Raw genomic sequence first — 20,647 nt, 5'->3', positions numbered from 1 at the left:
TTTCGATGATCCTGTTCGAGCTCTCTCACTACAGGAGACGATCCGGTATCGGTGCTGTAATTATGAAATAATGCATGGCTCTAAACACAATCTTGCTGACGTAACGGGGTAGAGCAGAAACGATAATGATAACCGGGCACTAGCCAACGAATCATACTGGGTGAACTAGTTTGACCTGTTATTGGAAAGACGGAATATGAGCTATAGAGAGACCGCAAAACCTACACATCTAACTCATTACGAGCTGATTTCTGCACCCATAGTCAGCCTCATTTGCGAAGCTTCTACAGGTGACTGACTCAAATTAACATTTTGCTGTGACCAAGCCCACACAAATCGTTTATTGGAACGCTTCGATACAAATTTACCTCCGTTCAACGTCATCTCCAACATCTGTTTCAATTTCCCCATTGAAAAAAAGAAAACCCTGCAGAACCATGGCAGGGAAGGGCCGTCACTTAAAGCGCACGAACTCTGGAAAATTTTGCTCACAAAACACGCACGCACGTTCGGTTATAACCATCGCAGGAAAAGTGTAGCGCTGAGGAGCATAATTTATAGCGAAACAAAGGCACACATCTTCGACGAAGATACACGGGATCGCGCTTATCATGTTGCCCAATTTACCTTATTTATATTTAATCCCCGCGGCACGCAATTTTTGCGCACATAATTCGTGTGAACAGAAGAAGCAACGTGGAGTACCGTTTCGCGAGTGTATATCCACTGATAGTTATGCTGCACCTTTTGCTTCCATCTTCTGGCAAATTTGAAATCGGTGAAACGACTTTCAATGTGTGTCGTTGGCTAATCAGTATTTTCTTTGATTACTTAGACACAAAGACGATTCACCCTGAGAGGTTCACTAATAATAGAATATAATGATGATGTTCATATTATCATCTCATTCATCTACAAAGCTTTTGGTGCTCCTTTGGCCGAGTGGTTAGCGTCATAACTAACATGCCGGGTGTTCGGGTTCGATTCCCGTTCTGATCGGGGGACTTTTTCGTCAAAGAAATTTCCTCCGACTTGCACTGTGATCACGCGTATTCTAGAGCTTGCCACTCAGAATGCATTCAAGGCGTGTTGTGTTATTTGGCATAGAAATCTCAACTAAGTACTAATAAAAATGAGGCAAGTAATACTACGTTGAGACAGCGAAGTTCTTCTAGAAACGTTAGTGCCATTGAAGAACTACAAAGAAGAAGAAGAAGAATCTACAAAGCTTGAGCTGGACTAGTTATCTTGCGGGTAATTGTATAGAGGAATTTCTTGATTTATATCAAACTAAACCAGTAAGCAAGTTGAATGCAGGAAAAACGAACTGTTGTACCATAGGCGGCATATATTCTTCATTAAAAAAACAATATGTTAACGCTAAATATCCTATGGCATGTCGAGAAAATTTCCCTGGAAGACTCTTAATCGATCGTGAATTGAAACCAAAAACTATATTCACAGAAGCCATAAATTCACAAGAAGGTTCCCGCTTTACTACATCCTCGATAATGGTCTGCTAGTGTAATCATTTTCGAGCCCAGAAAGCTGATCAAATCCAAGCCTAATGTCAGTCGATACATCAGACCCATCTACAAACCACGATAATCGTGTCCATCTGAATAACTATCGGTTGAAGACGAGTGGGTAATGTCGATACTGAAACACTGAACTAATTGAATACAGAGGCGACGCATGACTAAGTGAGCTACCTGTCCAATCAAAAATGATGTGTGTGTTTTTTTATCGTTTCCATCGGTTTTGTTCAACATGAAACGTTGAACCTCAAATGTCATCTCTTTTTCTTCTTCTTTGTTTTTGAGAGGCTTTAAACTTTGCAGCTCATTCGCCTCTAACCATTTCTACGCAAGGCGGCGCATTAGTAATAGTGATCGCTTCAAACATAGCTGACTGCGTTTGCTCTGTATACTATACTATCCATCCTGATTTCACAGGGCATGTCCTGATTTTAAGATACTTTTGAAGCGTCCTGATTAATTTTTCATATTCTAGAATTTGTTCTGATTTACATATAAAAATTTTGTTGACGAGAAATATTTTTTTTAGTATATTCTGTGTTTGAGTAACAACTTTTTTATTGGTGACTACAATTTTGCGAGCGTGTAAAGATTCACTGTTGTATCTTACACAAGATCTTCCATCTGTTATCGTTCAGAGTTCTCGTTTCACCCACCATCTTGTGTTCTGTTTAGATGATTTTTGATTTTTTTTAATGTCTAAATGGAAGCATCATTTTACCGACGAATTTCACAGAAATTACCCTTGTTTCATAGAAGAGCTTAATGTTTATGAGGCTAGTGCTGCATATGGGACTCATACGTGTCAGTGGCTAATAGCGGTGTGTACATTTGGTCATTTTGTTGAAACATAAGTTTGAAATCAACAATGTGCCATTACAGGTAAATCTTATTTTGGAAAGTATATCCTAACATCGAATCATTGCAAGAATATTCAGTTGGCATCCACTTCCAAATCGATGCTGAACTATGCGCGCAGAAACCGAATATGAGTTGCAGAAAAAGCTCTCGCGTTTTATGCCATGTTATACTTTAAACTGCTTCAAATCCATGGATTGTACTTTAGAACTTTTGCGCATGTTGTTCGATGACTTGGGGACCGCAAAAAAAAACATCCGTGCCATCATCTCCGGAGTATTTTCACTGGAACTTCCGAGATATATGTTAACTAAAAGAATTCGAGTAGTTAGATTTCTTGAAGGGCAAATCACATACAACGAGTTTGTCTTAATCTATATTTCAAATAATGTCAAAGGGTCATTCAAAAAATAACAAAAGAAAATAGATTTTTTTTTAGATTGTCTATCTGAACAGTTTGAACAGGCTGACAAGACGGCACTGATTGAATACACAAGTAGTGTTCAGTATCTCTTAACCAAATCAAATCTTCATCGCTCCTGAAGACATCATTTTCAAAAATAAAACCAATTATACTATGCAGCACTTTTTGCAGAATAACAACAGCAGAACAAATTTGCACCTTCAGTTTACAACCAAAAACACAGTTCTCACTGCAGTAAAATACCTTCTTCACATTCGGCTCGAAATGCAATGCACCTTAACGTCATTTTAAACATGGAAACATAGTCATAAAGATTTAGGAAAAATAACTTGCTTCTTCTTATTTCTCTAGTTACTTTAGAATGCATTAAAATTTTGAAAATAACATTTTAGTGAAACTTTTGGTGGCCCTAAAAAGTAGTATTACAGCGAAGATTGTTCTTCGAAGTTGGCCTGGTGTAAGAAGTAAAGCGTAATCGGTTGTCATCATCAACTTTCAAAAATTTATTATTTATTCATCATAATTAACCACTGGGTAATTCTGGATACTGTTTCTAAATTAATGTTATGTGTAAAAAAATGCCATTTCAGTAATCAAACCTTAATTTTAATTATGAATAAATGGTTTTGCTATGCTATGCTAGCTAGCTTATGATCTATTTTATTATGATTTATGTTGAGTTAATGAGAAATTGTGGATTTCCGCAAGTTCCTTTGTATCAAAAAATAATGAAATAAATTCAAGTAAAAGTAACACGAATCGATAAACATATTTCCTGAAATGTTCCAATCAGCTAAATGTACCGATCAGCGTCATTGTTCAAGTTCGTGAAATGTACATTACAAATTCAACTATGTATCGATATGCGTCGGAAGCTTCCAGAACTAAAATAATTCAACTTTATTGAATAATTTCGTTATTCAGATTGAGATCCAAATTGGAACCTGAACGTTTAATAATGTTCAAAAAAAATTGAGCTCTATTTCTTTCCGTTTCAACTAAGGCAGTGCTTGTTTTGAAAATATGATTCACAATATTATTATATAATATATTCACAAAACATTGAGAAAAAGCCCAATGCTCCCCATTTTATGGTACTTATTTGTTTGAAATCTTGCTAGAAACATTCATTCGATGTAATTTATACTACAAAAACTATTTCTGTTATTACAGCACGTTTAATGATTGTATACATACATTTACACAGATGCAGAATGATGAATGATAGGGGAAGTGGGGACAAAGTGGTCACCCTAAGGAATATGCCTATTTCCAGCGTCCACACACCGCTTCAATTCTCGTTTCTCGAAGAATATTATAGTTCAACCTATTGTTCTTCAAGATAGCAAACGGCTATTACTATAAAAATCCAAAATAGTACACTTTTCATTATTAGAAAAAAAGGTGAAAAATCGAACTTTTGCTTGGAGGTAAGTGTTCACCTAATGGGGGCAAAGTGGTCACCCGCACATATCAAGCTAAATGGGATAGATTTATGCGTTTTTTTTTTTCGTCCAAATTTGTTCAAATCATATTTGATATAATAGCTGCATGTATGAAATAAGCTTGGCGTATTCACCTAAAGTCTCAATTTTAATTTTCTCTTGCATATAAAAACGTAATAAGAAACACATAACGTTCCGCATAATGAGTTTTGGTTTAGTTGGAGTGGCATATTCATCCAGAGTCAAAGCCACAAAAGAATCTTCTTCAAAAGCAGAATGTGATAAGGTATATCAGCTTTAGTACATAGAACATTGTAAGTTGTTATTCACCTATGACCACTTTGCCCCCAAACATCAACATAATTTCTATGCTAATTAATCGCTGAGATTAAACAAAATATCTGTTCACCTCTACTAGAATATGTGAACAGACGTCCAAACTGACGATTTATCCAATATATCAGATTGAATAAACTAAATTTCACGAGAAATTCCTTAGATACCATGCGCACAGAACTACGGCCGAATGGCTATCGAGAGAGTAATTTCTGTTTTTATTTGTATTTTGACATGCGACAGCTCTACTGAAGTACAGGGTGACTCAAAAGTCATTAAATTCTTCAAACATAAGGTGACTATCAATACGGCATCTGTAGTCAATAGTTATACTACCAAACAAGCAGGTGACCACTTTGCCCCCCATGACCAATTTGCCCTCACTACCCCTACATAAAGAATTGCAAACGTCATCATCGCGGTACCCGCGACTAGAGGCAAATTAGGGAAAAACTAAAACGAGAAAAGTTTTGTTTCACAATGGATCGGTGTTGCTAACATGGTCTACATGAGTGCAAATTGTACCGCAAGTGGGATACTGTGGGATACTGAAGTCAACGAAACGAATACCATTCAGCAACCACCGAATTCACCTGATTAGGCTCCTTGGGACTTTTTCCTATTTGAACGACACGTTTCAACACCCGAGATGAGATAATGGAAAAATCGAAGATGACACTGTTGGCCATACCGCAAATCGAATATAATAAATGTTTCGAGGATTGGATTAAGCGCTGGCATAAGTGCGTTGCAGTCGATGGAGAGTACTTTGAAGGGGACAATATCGATATTGATGTATAATATTTTATTTTTCATTTTCTGAATAAATTTCGGGGAACTTTTTGATCAAGGGGCGGGTTCAGTTGTGATAATAGAGTACGAATCACTCGCCTCGCCTGGTCCGTATTGCTGCTTCAAGATGCACGGGGGGATGCGATATGTAGCAAATGAGTGGCGAAAAGGAATATAAACTTCTGAACGAACGATACTTTGGAGGTGCAATGTCTGGTCAGTATAGCGAACACATTCGTTGTTTGGTCAAAGAAACTCCGTTCTTGATGGCCTGCGTTCCTTTTCAAGCTCCTCCTTCTTCCAACGTTATCTGCCCATCCTTTGTAATTCCGCGACATCTGGAATTAATTAGCACAAAGAAAAGCTTCAGACTTGTAGGACCAATTCACCCCACAGAAACGTGTCCATGTCACCCCACACAACATGCAAAACTTAAAATGCAACTAATTCCATTTATTGTTATCAAACTTACAGTTTCGCTTCATCAAATTGTTGATCTTCTGTAGGCAAACAGAACTTTACTGCACAATACATGAAAAGTTTGTTTTATCGACCCGGGTTAAAGAATGGAGAGTTCAACATACGGTGTGGAATAAAGGGTGTGTCACATCAAATTGCGTCACGGAAAAAACGCTGTAGAAATTCGCCCAGTAGACCGATCCTTTTGAAAATTTTAGACAGTAAAATAAAAACTATTAAACAACTTTTGGCATTTTCTTTTTATTCATACTTCGAGCCCAAGCCCGTATGCTCGCACCTTCCTCTTTACCCCGTCCATAAGGTTCTGTACAACGTCAGGTTGTAGTTTTTTTTTGAACAGAAATCCATTTTCTCTTGAAGTCCGCCTCCGATTTGACAACTTTTGGGTTCTTCCGGAGGGCCTGCTTCATAATCGCCCAATATTGGGCGAAGCTCCGGCGCGTTGGGCGGGTTCATTTCCTTTGGCACGAAGGTGACCCCGTTGGCTTCATACCACTCCAACACGTCCTTTGAATAGTGGCACGAAGCGAGATCCGGCCAGAAGATGGTCGGGCCCTCGTGCTGCTTCAATAGTGGTAGTAAGCGCTTCTGTAGGCACTCCTTAAGGCAAACCTGCCCGTTTACCGTGCCGGTCATCACGAAAGGGGCACTCCGCTTTCCGCAAGAGCAGATCGCTTGCCACACCATGTACTTTTTGGCAAACTTGGATAGTTTGTGTATGCGAATCTCCTCCGGAACGCTGAATTGAGTCCTCTGAGTCCTCTGCGGAGAAGAACAACAGGCCCGGCAGCTGACGAAAGTCCGCTTTGACGTAGGTTTCGTCGTCCATTACCAGGCAATGCGGCTTCGTCAGCATTTCGGTGTACAGCTTCCGGGCTCGCGTCTTCCCCACCATGTTTTGCCTTTCGTCGCGGTTAGGAGCCTTCTGAACCTTGTATGTACGCAGGCCCTCCCGCTGCTTGGTCCGCTGGACGAATGAACTTGACAAATTCAGCTTATTGGCGACATCCAGGACCGAACTTCTCGGATCACGTCTAAATTGCTTAACTACGCGCTTGTGATCTTTTTCACTGACGGAGCATCCATTTTTGCCGTTCTTCACCTTCCGATCGATGGTTAGGTTCTCGAAGTATCGTTTTAGTACTCTGCTGACCGTGGATTGGACGATTCCCAGCATCTTACCGATGTCCCGATGTGACAACTCCGGATTCTCGAAATGAGTGCACAGGATTAATTCACGACGCTCTTTTTCGTTCGACGACATTTTTCCAAATTTACGAATAATTGACAGTGAAGCATGGCCAACGTGATCTATACACTCTTATCTGATTTTAAAGCGAAAGCTGAAGATATAATTCCTAAAAATTAAATTTCTACAGCGTTTTTTCGGTGATGCAATTTGATGTAACACACCCTTTATTCGAACATTCATATTTTTGATATTTTTCTTGGAAGCGCAATAAACAATCTATATTTGGAACTTTAACCTTTCAAATTTCATCAAAATCCTACCGAGAAAAAGCTTATTTTGTGATTCCGGAACCTAAGCAATCAGAGACTTACTCTCTTCTGTTTTTTTTTATTTCTATCCAAACACATTCTTCGGAAGAGACTGATGAAATATTCAAACCATGTTTTGCCCAAAAGCTGAAAGGACAGTAAACGCTCATCCGGTTGTGTAAGTGCGGGTTGGGGTAGAATCGATTCTCAAACCTTGCCATCCCAATAAATTTATCCCTACACAGGGGTACACTGTTTTCTATCTGGGAAATGTAAGAACACATCCCTTATAACCATAATAACGGAAGTATTACGGTCAATTTATATCGAGCATTGCATACGCCTTCTTCCACTATCATATGTACCCAAAAAAAAGGAAAGGCAAACATATGAGTCACCTTTCATTCAATTATTGTCATGGACGGATACACTACCAATCCCGCATACGCTTGCCTTCTAGATCAAACACAAAATACTGCTGGTTCAGAAACTATGGTGCAGTTTGCAAACATACAGCTAAATTAGCACACAGTAGCTTTTTTCGTCTATGAACAAAAACTCGTACACGGCAATTTGACCCAAAAGTCTCAATTTTTTCCATGCTGAACAATACGAAATCCTGGCCCATAAGGACACGTTCTACTTCCCAGTGTCCTTAAACGGGGACAGCTGCTACAAAGGAGCCGGCCTTTCTTCATTACCATCCTTGCCAATAGCAGTTGCACTGCAACTGAGAGGCCCTCTCTCTCTCCCGTGCCGGGTTTGCATTTTCCAATGCAAATAGCGTCAGTTGCTCGGTGCATGTATAATGACATTCCCCGGGCCGAATAAGTTCAAGCGATAAGGAAGGCTGCTACAGTTGCGAAAGTAGACGTTAGGTTCTTTTCATATGATTTATGATAAATAATAGCGAGCAGTGGCCTTGTTGATTTAACCTAGCTTTCATCTATACGGACGAGAAATGGGAGCAGCTGTTTTTGGTGCCGGTGTCATAATGTGACTGTTGACGGTTACAAGTTTGTGACAATTATATGTTACAATTATTTTGAAATTCGTTATAGGATAAAATTTGGTTCGAAAGAGTATAGTTTAAAGATGGAATGGCGAAAAATATCCTAAAAACAAAGCAGCTGCGCCACGGGGTCCTAGATATGTGAGTATATCCGTGAGACTCCAGTGTACGAAATGCCTTGTCTGTGAATGAATTTAGCTGATCTTTCTGGCATTCTCACAAAGGCGGCCGAAAGCTTTTCCCTGAGGTGAATGTGGAAATGAAAAGCACTGTATGCACTTCGAGTATGAAATTCTGAAATTATATAGAGAGGCAACGCCACAAGACACCAGAAGCACACTGTAATTTGGAGACACGCATAGGTACTATGATGAAGCCGTTAAAACTGTAAAGATGTTCATTATGCGCTTTTTGAATGGTACAGAGAGTACACTGCTCGTTAACGGGAATAAATTGTGTTTGCGTGTTCTGACCTGGAAAATATGCATCGTTAAATGTGATATTCATTATATTCAGTGTATGTTGTTTTTATCAGTATGAGAGATCCGATGAATATTAATTCTACATATGGAACAACCCATTGATGCACTCAAAGTAATCTATTGCGTTCTTCAATTCATACATGAGAAGACACTTGCAACCTACCGATCTTGTCGCCAGTATCACACATTACCTTCATTATCACGTTGGTGTCTGTAATGAATGAATATTCATTCAAACCCAGGGATTATTATTCACGAGACTACGAAATGAAAATGATTTTTCACTTCTTCCTTTCACGATTCATTTACCCACACATTAGTACTTTTGTTTTGTTCAAAAAAATGCTATCCCAAAACGATTTGCGGCTACTGACCAGTAATGATAGCATGACCAAATTCTTGAAATGCTATAAATTTTCTCTGAATTGTTTCGAATGGGAGGATATAGCAGTCTCGCTTACCACTAAACCACCGGTGCCGACAACAGATTACGTATGCTGGTGTATTGCATAATTTTCAATCTAATTTTTTGCATTTGTTTCAGTGAGTACGTTTCCAATAAAACAACGAAGATTCCATTTGAATATAGGAGGTGTGTTCAAAAAGTATCGCGAGTCTCGAATTTCCGCGGGTAACGTATATTCGATTTTCATTTTTTCGGGGCATTATGTTGGTATACATGTCTCTCACATTTAGAATGTTCAGTTAATTTTTGACAGCTGCTTTGCTCGTTTTCGATTTTTGTCTATTGCGAAAAATGAATAAAAGAATATCTTAGGAATTCGTAGCACCATCTCAGATTGCAGTGAAGCGTTGTGGATGTAAAGACATTGGAATATTTTTTTGAAAAGATCAATTTTTTTCCACAGACTTGTCTCACTTCTTAACTAGGCGAACCTAGCCAGGATTTTCACCTGCCCCCGGACTTCTGAATGCCAAAGGGGACTAGGCTCTGCGGAATGCACATATCTGCATGCTCGTGCTGTTTTAGTCCTGACCGAGGAATTGTCGGACAATCGCGCAGGCGCTAAGGATGACCGACTTTTGGATGCCGGCCAATTCCTTCTCGATGTTCAACACTTTTAGCGCTTCTAGAAGTGTCTTCGGGACAATTCCAGTTCCAGAGAGAACGACTGAAACAATTCTTGGGACCTCCCTTAGCCCCCACAGTTCCTTGAGCTCCACGGCCAATGGTCGGTACTTGCAAATTTTGCGACCGTGGGTTCAGTGGAATAGCGACATCGATGATGGTGACTCTGCGGTCGCTCTTGTCATAAACCATTATATTTGGGCGGTTGTGGTGGATCGAGAGGTCGGTCAGAACAGTGCGATCCCAGTACAGCTTGAAACGGTCATTTTCCAGGACAGGTGCAGGCAGGTACCGGTAGTTTGGTACGTTGTCTTCCAGTAGAGCACATTGCAACGCCAGTTGTCGATAAACAATACGGGCCACGTTGTTGTGGCACTCGGTGTAGGCTGCCTTGGCCAAAACCGGACAGCCTCCCATAATGTGCTCTATGTTTCCACCTGGTTGATGGCACATCCGGCAAATGTCATCAACGTCTTGATGCCAGACGTACCGCCTGCAGTTTCTCGTCGGCATTATCCTGTCTTGGATGGCTATCATGTCGGCTTCTACTACTGAAGATAGTTCACCACGCGTTAGCCACAAATTTGATGCGGCCTTGTCGACGTGTGGCTGGTCCAGTTGATGGGGGTGGGTACCATGCACTGCCTTCTGCTTCCAAGCTGCAATCTTCTCCTCCACTGTCTGCAGATTGCAGTTGAGATGGTACTCCGCTTGCGCCAAGTGCAGAGCGCTGTATCCTCTATCAGCGGCGCAGACAGCCCGGTATAGCGCGTTTTGGTTGGCGCGTTCTGCGAAGTAATCGCGCAATTGTCGTACCTGGGCAACACACAGTGCAGAAATGTCGACGATTTCAAGTCCCCCTTCTTTGCGTGGTAGTTAAACTCTCTCCAGTGCCGATTGACGATGGTGCATTCCGGCCTGTTTGAATGTTTTCCTCATCCTCCTCTCAAGGTCCTGTAGGTCAGTTTTGCTCCATTTAACTACACCAAAACTGAAGGTCAGCAGGGGAACCGCGAATGTGTTGATCGCGCGTTCCTTGTTCCCCGCTTTGAGGAAAGTCCGCAGGACACAATTCACTCGACTCAAGAACTTGTCTCGCAGCTCCGTCTTGATGTCGGAGTGGCGAATCCCGGTGAGATGTCCCTGCTTATATCTTCGACAACCCGGATAGCTACACCTAGACGCTGACGTGAATTAGCGTAGACCTTGAGATCGTCCATGTAAATCGTATGGGTCACTTCTCCGCGGGCGCCGTCGTCATACCTTATTTTATAGCCATGACCGTTTCTATTGAGCGTCCAACTGAGAGGGTTCAGTGCCAGACAAAACCAAAGCGGGCTGAAAGAGTCGCCTTGGAATATCTCCCTCTTTATCTGCAGCTTTCTAGACTGCAACACATTTTCCCCATCACTAAGGTGCAGAGACGTGCTCCACTGCCTCATCGCATGCTGCAGGAACCTAACGACGACGGGATCAATTTTGTAGAGCTCCAATACCCGGACGAGAAACGAGTGAGTAATGGAGTCATATGCCTTCCTGTAATTTATATAGGCCATGCTTAGGTTCCGTTGGTTATATACCGCCTGGCCGACTATGGCTGCGTCGATGATGGCCTGGTCTTTGCAGCCATGCGTATTTACCTGCATCCTTTCTGCTCTTCTGCGATGATGTTATGTTGTTCGCAGTGAGCAGAAACTTTGGCGGTTATGATGCTGCTTAATATCTTGTACAGACTCGATAGGCACGTTATCGGTCTATACTTTGATGGGTTCAATGTGTTGTTGTCTTTCAGGAGGAGTAAGGTGACGACGCGGGTTGCGAATTCAGGGAGGTTGTGTGGGTCACGTAGCCTTGTTGAAGCACTCAGCTATCTTTGGATGTGCGACGGTCAGCTTCTTGTTCCAGAAGTTCTGAACACTATCGGGGCCCGGTGCTGCCCAGTTCCTCAGGTACAGCGAGGCTTCGCGGACATAGTTTTCTTCGACGATGATAGCTGGCATCTCTCCAATTTCACCACAACTCTCCTCCTCCCGTCTTAACCACATTTTCTCTTCTCGATGTTGTACTGGGGTCTCCAAATACCAGCCCAGAAGTTCGTCACATCGCTTATATCTGGCTAAGGCCGGGCTTCTCGTCGCCAATGTGGTCGTGGAACTCTTTCTCGTTATCTCTGAACATCCGATTTTGTTCTTGGCGCTTTGCAGAGTCAAATAAAGTCTCAGCAGGACGCTCAATTGCTGTACTAGTGTGTCGAGTTTTTCCGTCAGCTGGTGAGCTCCCAGCTGGCGAAGTTCAGTAGGCCACACGATCACAGCAACTTGGCGTCATAATTTCGCCGATCTGCTGCCTCCTTTATATGCTATCAGCCTTTCAAATGCGGCGCGCTTGTTTAGGATCCGTTGCTCAAATCTCCTCCGTCATGGCTCACGCCTTTCAGGGAGATGTTGGAGCAGTCCGCCTCTTGGCCTTACACGGTATCCTAAACTTTTGGCGGTCACCACAGCAGCACAGTAAACCTTCAGATGTAGCTCCTCCATGTTCTCAGCATCAACCAAGTGCAGCGGAAGAACGTGCTCGTTCATGAGCTTTACAGCACTTGTCAGCCTGCGGGAATGCTGCAACTTCGGGATCCTGGGGCGCGACAAAGGGTCTGTGTCGCGGAACTGTGAGATCGCCTCGTCGTAGTGGAAGACCAGATCGTCGCTCTACGCTTCGCGTTCATCGCGTTCTGAGCAAGCCTCCCGACGAACTCTGGATACCCTTCCTCGAACATTGTGAGTATTCGAGGGCGGCCGCTCATGTCCGTTTCCAAAGCAGTGCAGATATAATAGGCGCGGATCACGAATTCGTTCATTTCGTGTGTCCACATGATCCGGCGCCTAGTGGTACCCACAAGTGTGGACGACTGTCGTCTGGCAGTCGCAACACGTCTCGCTGGCGCAGTGTTTCATGGGTGAAGTCGATGGCTGCTTCCGTGTGGCGGTAGCTATTCGGATTGAACCAGGCTAGTGGCCCGCTCTTGCACCTCGCCATCCAGCCGCTGGCCGCTCGCTCTTACGCCCGTTCCAGGATCAGCTCCAGTTCGGGGACCCTCCTCGGTTGATCGCATTCACATATTCTTCTCGATCGTAGCTCCATTTCATGGGTGTATCTCCTTTGCCTGGGAGACAGCGGGGCAAAAGAGATACACTTTTTTTTCTCTTTATTATAGTGACTTTCAACACATTTTGGCTGGTTCGTCACTTTTACTTCTATTTTTGGAAGAATGTCGGGAGTGAGAATTGAACTCATGACCCTTAGCTCTATCTATTTTTTTTTATTTTTTACAAAATTTCCGATTCAAACTACATATTTTCAAAAACAACCAAGACACATGTCCGACTTGTCGAAGCAAGTAATACAATAAAATGTTGTTAGTTGTATTTTTCTGGGTTGAAATCTTCGAGAGCAGACTATGAAATCCTTCCTAATTTCTATTTTGTAGCTCTCCGTTTAAGCAAATGAATTGAAATCTGAGGATAAAGCCGAAGCTCGATCACACAATCGAAAATCAAAATCTCTAGTCGGTTGCTAACTGACTTCTCTTTTCTGTTGTTCAGTGATTTCGCATGTGTGCGCTATTTCTTCAAAAACAGTCCTCTGAAACATACTGGTTTCACCTCTCAAGCGCCAAGGGTTAGAACTATGAAAAAGTGACATGTTTTCCTGATTTGCTTCCTTATAGAAAGACGTAGTTCTACATAAAAGAAACGTCTTTCATGAACATGTATACAGAACTGTTATGCAGATTTCTGATTATCCAAAATTGTTCACACCACGCAATAATGATTAGACATGAGTCCATCATTCAGATTGCGAGTGTGAATAGCTCAATTGAATCTCAGCGGTTGTACCCCAGCCTCCCCTCCCCAATGATGTATGCGCCCCACAGCGGTCAATCAGTCGGCACGTCAGCTCAGCTCTCCAACACATAACGTGTTTCACGTGGACTCAAAATTACACCATTCACGGGGTGTAGTGCTACCCACTGCACCGCGCACAGCATGCAGGTTGTGGGAGTTGGTTGAAAACGAACCAGTCAATGAATCATATGTGTCCCTCGGCTTGCTCAATTGTTGGCTGAACTGCAGCACAGAAGGTGGTGGTTCACGTGCAAACCACGCGCTTGATCCAATCGCGCTATGCACCTAAAACTGCCACAATATCTGGCACACGCCACTGGCACCGGTAGATATCGTTATTCCAGGCCAAAACCTACATGTAGGAACTATACCGTTGGTTTCCTGGTGTGGGATAAGCGGCGCCAGACTGTACCATTCGTTCCACCGCCATGATGTTCTTGTTCGCCACCTTTGCAGAACCGGAATCACCCGGTGGGTGTATCCTCTTTCCCAGATTGCGACCAAATGCAAATGCAAAAGTCCAACAAAATGTAATTGATTCACTCAGAAGTGCATGGCATTAGTTACAAGTCTCGATTTCCTCGCACAGTATTCCAGCAGCATAACGTTTACTTTTTTCCAGATTGGAACAGCTCAACTGCAACGCTTTCAAAACGCAAATCACAGGCAAGGGAATGGAAAAAATGAATACTTATCAATGTTCAAATATACCGAAGGCAAATATACTTCTACTTCGTTTACCCCAGAATCTCCACGCAAATGTGGAAAGTCTTTTTCCTTCCCTAGCCGGGATTAAATATCTTTTTATATCATATCTCTTTTGCTCCACAAGATATCGTATGCCATCGTCTTTGTGTCATCGATATATGATGGTATAGCGGAATGGAAAAAAAAAGCCATCTTGAACCGACGACGGAAAATATGGCATCAGCGGTTTTCAAAACAGTTAAACATCAATCTAATTAGGCGAAGGGGTGAATTTTTATGCGACAGTTCTCCCCGCGAAGGCGCGAGACGCGCCCTGAAATTTATCTCGTCATTAAAAATTACTTTCGTCAATGACAGAAATAGTGTGGAAAAGGGTGAAGGAAGAGAACGGAGGAGGACGAAGAAGAATGCAAATCGCGCTTCTTCCTTTCCATCAGTCACGATCTCGGTGGATGGGGTGCGGCGGGGGGCTTGCCGTTACACGTTAGGCATCAGCGATAGTGACAAGATCGTAAATAAAATTATTCTCTTCATGTTCACGCCGGGGTAGGAACCTCCTTCCCCATTCGGCTGCTCACCACTCCTCCGCTGCTGTTTTTGTTAAACCGAGATGGCACTTAAGGGAGCTACTTTTAAACTATTAAATGAAGATGGGATGAAACGGGGATTGACTTCCTTCCGGATGGCCTGGTTGGAAAAATTATATAGGCCTCTGCAGGCTGATGTCGTCATCGCCTCGTCGTTGGTGGCTCCTCGAGTAGAGCCTGCCACTCAAATGCTGTTTCCTCGAATGTTGGAAAAATGGGACGGCCAAAGTGTATATGATACCTGGTCATCTCAGCTGCCGTGGAGTATGAATCCGGGTGTACCAAGCAGAATGTGTAGAATCGGAAAAATGATGCGGAAAAGTCATTTGCCGTGTCGAGTTGTTCGGTCGGTTGGAACTATTTGGTGTGAAAATAAATGCCGGTGAAGCCACTCTAACGAGAATAGAAGATATTGGTTCCGGCAGATTGGAATTCAACAATCATCGGTTATTTATTATGTATGACTGACAGAGAGAAAAATCGATTGCTAATCTTCGATGAGTAAAAGTTGAAGCGAAATCAGTATCGGTTATGAGATTTGAGTTTCATTCAATTTCCTACATGATCACATAGTTTTCAGAGAACTCTTGCTCTTTGTCAGCTAGATGAACCCCAAAGTGGCAATGACACGATGATAAAGCGAAATCTGCTCTATATTTGTCGACTGAATAGACTTGACTGGGGTTCAGTGTAGAATTGATACTGCAATACAATGTAAATTGGCCTAATAATATTTATAATATTTTATTAAATTTATGATTTTTTCGGTTGTTTAGATCGCAAATTTTGGACAATTTCTGAACGACCCTCGAATACCTAATATATAATACTAAGAATACCTATCACGTTTGAGTTCAGCATTCCAACATCTCCGAAACATGTAAGGTCCATATAAATTTCGCGTGGCTTTATTTTTTTACAAACACAAAAATTATAACGTTGCTCTATGGATTTTTGACGTAGAACTACGTCTTTCATTAAGGGTGCCAAATCAGAAAACGGGTCACCTTTTTAAGAAATAAAGTTAACGTTAATAACTATTTTTGCCGCGAACGGATTCTGGCGATTTACATACTAAACGAATCGGAAATTCCCTAAGATTTCTTTAATATGCTATACATTAGAATCCCCTGGTTTGTAAATGGTTAGAATTCATGAAAACTTTACGCGTTTCCATTTTCCCATACATTTGTTCTGTCCATTTGTGTGCTTTCCCGAACAGAGCTGTCAATAACGAGCAATAATCGACGAGCAACGAAGAGGAAATCGTAGGATTTAGAGTCTCCATGAACAAACGAAAAGAAGAAGAATGAAGGGGAATACTCGCCTAGAGTATAAACAGTGGATCTCGCTGAGGCAAACAGTCAGTCTCGTTCTGTATTCAAACTAATGAACATCACTTGTTCTTCTTTGTTTTGCGTCATCACATGTCTTCGTTTCGGGTTGAGCTGTGGACGCCACCAAATTATTCACTCGCTGATGTCTCTGGCATTGCAATTAATGTTTCTGAGCTACACAATTGTGTGGGGAATCATCAAGCTAGGCTATCGTCGGCTCACCAAGAAAATAAATGTTCTGGAACTTTTCCTGTAATTTGGTTTCGTATGACGGTACTGTTTTCGAGGTTGTTGATATTAACAAAAAGAATTTATTTCGCTTATTTAGTCACCAAGAAATTAGATGTCGTTCTGGAATTTTGTATGTGATTAGGTTTCGCTTGCCGGTAGCAAAACTTCCTCCACTAAGGATGACAGCTGCGCATGTCTCGAGCATGAGAAAGTAATGCAACTTTATCCGGAGCCAATAGTACTAATAGATGCGTTTCTTTTGAGAATAGCGCAAAATGATGAGAAGTGTTTATATTCCTAGTAGTTTTAAGCCACCAATACATGGCTCTGCATGCATGCTATGGCGAACGCTTGTTTGGCGCTTGGTTTACGTTGTACGAACGATGCCTAAAGATCCGATTTCACTGAGGCAAACTAAATAACATGTAAAGGGTGTGTCACATAAAATTGCATCACGGAAAAAACGCTGTAGAAATTTAATTTTTATGAATTATATCTTCAGCTTCCGCTTATAATCAGATAAGAGTGTATAGATCACGTTGGCCATGCTTCACTGTCAATTTTTCGTGAATTTGGAAAAATGTCGTCGAACGAAAAAGAGCGTCGTGAATTAATCCTGTGCACTCATTTCGAGAATCCGGAGTTGTCACATCGGGACATCGGTAAGATGCTGGGAATCGTCCAGTCCACGGTCAGCAGAGTACTAAAACGATACTTCGAGAACCTAACCATCGACCGGAAGGTGAAGAACGGCAAAAATGGATGCTCCGTCAGTGAAAAAGATCACAAGCGCGTAGTTAAGCAGTTTAGACGTAATCCGAGAAGTTCGGTCCGGGATGTCGCCAATAAGCTGAATTTGTCAAGTTCATTCGTCCAGCGGACCAAGCAGCGGGAGGGACTGCGTACATACAAGGTTCAGAAGGCTCCTAACCGCGACGAAAGGCAAAACATGGTGGGGAAGACGCGAGCCCGGAAGCTGTACACCGAAATGCCGACGAAGCCGCATTGCCTGATAATGGACGACGAAACCTACGTCAAAGCGGACTTTCGTCAGCTGCCGGGCCTGTTGTTCTTCTCCGCAGAGGACAAATTCAGCGTTCCGGAGGAGATTCGCAAGCAGAAACTATCCAAGTTTGCCAAAAAGTACATGGTGTGGCAAGCGATCTGCTCTTGCGGAAAGCGGAGCGCCCGCTTCGTGATGGCCGGCACGGTAAACGGGCAGGTTTACCTTAAGGAGTGCCTACAGAAGCGCTTACTACCACTATTGAAGCAGCACGAGGGCCCGACCATCTTCTGGCCGGATCTCGCTTCGTGCCACTATTCAAAGGACGTGTTGGAGTGGTACGAAGCCAACGGGGTCACCTTCGTGCCAAAGGAAATGAACCCGCCCAACGCGCCGGAGCTTCGCCCAATAGAGAAATATTGGGCGATTATGAAGCAGGCCCTCCGGAAGAACCCAAAAGTTGTCAAATCGGAGGCGGACTTCAAGAGAAAATGGATTTCTGTTCAAAAAAAAACTACAACCTGACGTTGTACAGAACCTTATGGACGGGGTAAAGAAGAAGGTGCGGGCATACGGGCTTGGGCTCGAAGTATGAATAAAAAGAAAATGCCCAAAGTTGTTTAATAGTTTTTATTTTACTGTCTAAAATTTTCAAAAGGATCGCTCTTCTGGGCGAATTTCTACAGCGTTTTTTCCGTGATGCAATTTGATGTGACACACCCTTTAGCATGATATTTGGTCGTTTTTAAGTCAGACCGGACCATGTGACATTTTTATGATTTCAAAAACGAACATGAAGTTTAATGCTCTGCAATTTTCAAAGCATTTTTCGTCAATATTGTTCTCAGAAATGTTAGCTACTCTCTGGCAATACTTTGACGTATGATAGTTGTAAAAAGTATCATGCCGAAAAAGGCAGTTATTTGGTTGCCGTTAGTCCAATTTGACTGAACCAAATGAAGCATTTTTTAAGAGTTTGTTCACTATGACTGAACAATTCCGAAATATTTCAATTAACAGTTGTGAGTCAAAGTGTACCATTCTGCTATGAATATTAGAGCGAGAAGGATTGTGTGTTTGGAACTGCGTAAACATTTGGTCGCGTGCAGCCTAAAAGTCTCTTCCATCTGAATATGATTGCACGGTAAACAAGTTAAAGCAGAATCTTCCCATTTTCAATCATCTCAGACAGTATTCGTCAATAGAATGATAAAATTTTTCATTGTCTTCGCTACAGCCTAAATCGCATTCTGAAATAGTTCATTTTGCGATCATTCACACTGGAGACCAGCATTTTTCACTGATCCGTTCAGTCGGAGTGGACCAAGTTTATGTTTTAATATACTCAGAATGTGCACATTTTACACTAACGGGTTTAAGCACATTTCGACAAGGTACCTATTAGCTTCAAGAAAATGTCTTGTTGGTTTGAATTCGGTGCTTGGATATTCTTTAAATTCAATATACAAATGATTGTCACATGGTCCACTCTGGCTGCGCATGATATAGAGCCATTTCGCCATGGTAAATGGTATATGGTCCGCTCTGACTGCATATTATGAGGGATTTTCGTTGATCAGTCATAACAATTTCGATCCGTTATTCCTGCTGTATGCGTGATTTTCCAAATCTGATAAATGTTGAAATTTTCAATTTTGCGACTTGGTCCCCTCTGACTTAACACCGACCATTTGATACTTGCAAGTGTATCAAATTCACCGTTTCCATGCGGTGCCAAAGATATATTGATGTAGTTATGAGATGTGGAATAATGGTGCTGGTGCAACATGTATATAATCGACTGTAGCCGAGTCATGTCAATTGCGAAAAAGGCCACCGGAATAGCGTTCGAGGTAAATTTTCAATGCATTGACATGAAATAAATTGCGACATACGATCAGTTAGTGTATTGTTCAGCGAGGACAAGAATGAATCATCAATCAATTATCGTCAACTGATTCTACAATGAAAAAACCATTTCAGAGATTATTCTACTAAGCGGTTGTTTCTAAAATTTCACAGCATTATAGAATAATATCCGAAGTTATAAACAAGCGACTTATATAAAATAACAGCGTAGTTCTACGTCAACAATGCGGTCGTATCTTGGACACAACCTCCTATAATGTTTTTTTATTTTTTGTAAAATTACGAATATGGTTTAATTTTGAATAGGGGCATAAAAGCTTGTCGAACAGGGCCCTCAATTTTCGAAGATGAAAAATGGAAATCGATTTTTCTCTCAGTCGCTTCGCTTCGAACAAGACTACTTTGGCGTTCGCCGTCAAGATGCCCTGAAATGATTATGAATTAATTGACGAGCTTTAAGGGCGAGGATGACTGATGAACTAATCTAGCAAATGATTATTCTAATTGACGTGACTAATTAATACAAATCTGCCTCTTCATTAAACCTGACTTCAATCCACACTACTACTACCCCTTACACAATCTCGTTACTCGCGTACACAATCTTATTTTAACGTCCATGTAAAGTGAAACGAAATTACTGATGCAAAAAAGTGTAGCTCCATTAATGGACGGCTTCATTGTTCACCCACTCAAACCTACGAACTTAGACAGTTACCAGGTATGCTATAAAAATCCTCACGTTAAAATTAGGGATTGTTAACCGGTTTCACCATGGGGGGTCTTCGTAGCCACTTGGTTACGCGTTCGCTCACCAAGCGATCGATCATGAGTTCAAACTCAGGGCCCTCAATTGACCATCTGTGTGTTGTTGTAGAATAGCTACGTCCACGCAACCATCATCAGCGATGGAAATCGATCCACGGTGGAACAAAGATCGATTCATCCATACAACTGCTCTGCTCTGCAAGAAACATCGGGCTGCTGTTCTATAAATAACCCAACAATGATCAATATCAACTGTCTCCGCTGTCCGGTCTGCTGAACAATGGA

The 20,647-nt window shown here is 42.0% G+C and overlaps 1 protein-coding gene across 6 annotated transcripts in view; it reads left to right on the top strand.

Annotated features, from left to right (window-relative positions):
- LOC129779948 (FERM, ARHGEF and pleckstrin domain-containing protein 1) overlaps nucleotides 1–20,647 on the top strand; it is a 163,922-nt gene that overhangs the window by 56,128 nt on the left and 87,147 nt on the right. The gene's annotated exons all lie outside the window — the stretch shown is intronic.

Source organism: Toxorhynchites rutilus, chromosome 3 (assembly GCF_029784135.1).
Source record: "Toxorhynchites rutilus septentrionalis strain SRP chromosome 3, ASM2978413v1, whole genome shotgun sequence".
Taxonomy (NCBI): domain Eukaryota; kingdom Metazoa; phylum Arthropoda; class Insecta; order Diptera; family Culicidae; genus Toxorhynchites; species Toxorhynchites rutilus.
Note: the sequence above shows the minus strand (reverse complement) of the source record. Positions and strands in the feature narration are given on the sequence as shown.